The sequence below is a fragment of the Arachis hypogaea genome, chromosome 18, assembly GCF_003086295.3.
Source record: "Arachis hypogaea cultivar Tifrunner chromosome 18, arahy.Tifrunner.gnm2.J5K5, whole genome shotgun sequence".
Lineage (NCBI taxonomy): Eukaryota > Viridiplantae > Streptophyta > Magnoliopsida > Fabales > Fabaceae > Arachis > Arachis hypogaea.
Window position 1 is genome coordinate 49,771,348 of NC_092053.1, and position 2,082 is coordinate 49,773,429.

Sequence of the window (2,082 nt, forward strand, 5' to 3'; positions counted from 1 at the left end):
CCTCTCTCATCTCCTTCTAATTATTTATTTATCTACTAACACCCCTATTTCACTCAAGAATTCGAATCCATTCTTCCCCTCTGTGTTTGGATTCTTATCTTTTCCTTCTTCTATTCTTCTCTCCTTATACTTACATAAGGAATCTCTATACTGTGACATAGAGGAGTCCATATTTTCTTTTGTGTTCTCTTCTTTTCATATGAGCAGGAACAAGGATAAGAACATTCTTGTCGAAGCTGATCCTGAACCTGAAAGGACTCTGAAGAGGAAGCTAAGGGAAGCTAAAGCACAACTCTCTGGAGAAAATCTGACAGAAATTTTCGAAAAAGAAGGAGACATGGCCGAAAATAATAACAATGCAAGGAAGATGCTTGGTGACTTTACTGCACCAAATTCCAATTTACATGGAAGAAGCATCTCAATCCCTGCCATTGGAGCAAACAATTTTGAGCTAAATCCTCAATTAGTTTCTCTGATGCAACAAAACTGCAAGTTTCATGGACTTCCATCAGAAGATCCTTTTCAGTTCTTAATTGAATTCTTGCAGATCTGTGATACTGTTAAGACCAATGGGGTTGACTCCGAGGTCTACAGGCTTATGCTTTTTCCATTTGTTGTAAGAGACAGAGCTAGAATATTGTTGGACTCTCAACCTAAGGATAGCCTGAACTCTTGGGATAAGCTGGTCACGGCTTTCTTAGCCAAGTTCTTTCCTCCTCAAAAGCTTAGTAAGCTTAGAGTGGATATTCAAACCTTCAGATAGAAAGATGGTGAATCCCTCTATGAAGCTTGGGAGAGATACAAGCAACTGACCAAAAAGTGTCCTTCTGACATGCTTTCAGAATGGACCATCCTGGATATATTCTATGATGGTCTGTCTGAATTATCTAAGATGTCATTGGACCATTCTGCAGGTGGATCCATTCACCTAAAGAAAATGCCTGCAGAAGCTCAGGAACTCATTGACATGGTTGCAAATAACCAGTTCATGTACACTTCCGAAAGAAATCCTGTGAGTAATGGGACGCCTCAGAGGAAGGGAGTTCTTGAAATTGATACTCTGAATGCCATATTGGCTCAGAATAAAATATTAACTCAGCAAGTCAATATGATTTCTCAAAGTCTGAATGGATTGCAAGCTGCATCCAACAGTACTCAAGAGGCATCTTCTGAAGAAGAAGCTTATGATCCTGAGAACCCTGCAATAACAGAGGTGAATTACATGGGTGAACCCTATGGAAACACCTATAATCCCTCGTGGATAAATCATCCAAATTTCTCATGGAAGGATCAACAGAAGCCTCAACAAGGCTTTAATAATGGTGGAAGAAACAGGTTTAGCAATAGCAAGCCTTTTCCATCATCCACTCAGCAGCAGACAGAGCATTCTGAGTAGAATCCATCTAGCTTAGCAAATATAGTCTCTGATCTATCTAAGGCCACTCTAAGTTTCATGAATGAATGATAAACCCATATTTTATGATATATTTTATGCTTAGTTTGAGTGATTTATTCAATCCTTCTCCCACTTATTCATATTAATTGCATGGTTTTACTTTCCCTTCCTTATTATGTGATGTATGTGAAAAACATGTTTCCTATGCTTTAAAATTAATTATTTTAATTACCTTTATTTCCATTCGATGCCGTGATTAGTGTGTTGAGTAGTTTCTGATCAGAGGTGTATTGCTGGAGTTCTTTTGTGATCTTCAAAGTCCTCTCCAGGTATAGGTTCCTGGAGGTTGCAAACACCGGATACTTCAGCTCACAGTATTGGTTTGCAAACTTTACTGGATCAGTAGCAGGGAGTAGCTGGTCAGCCTTCTCCTGCGGGGTAAAGTTTTTCTCCCGCCAGGAGTCATCGTGCATGATATCCATGATGGACATAGCGGATTTTCCTCTTTTACGTTTGCCAGTAGTTGCCTTTGCTTTTCCCTTTCTCTGGGTGGCAGACATCCTGAAAAACAGAAAACCAGGATATAATAAAACAGAAAAATAAGTAGGCAAATAGTCAAAAGAAACACAAAGTGGCAAAGGAGCAATAGGATAAGGAAAATGAGTTAAGTAAATGTGCATTAAGGA

At 39.1% G+C, this 2,082-nt stretch overlaps 1 non-coding gene across 1 annotated transcript; it reads right to left on the bottom strand.

The window, feature by feature from the left end:
- Positions 1–730: 730 nt before the first annotated feature.
- On the bottom strand, positions 731–838 carry LOC112774889 (small nucleolar RNA R71). Its single transcript, XR_003189344.1, has one exon. It is a non-coding gene; the product is annotated as a small nucleolar RNA R71 (small nucleolar RNA).
- Between the last annotated feature and the right edge of the window lie 1,244 nt (positions 839–2,082).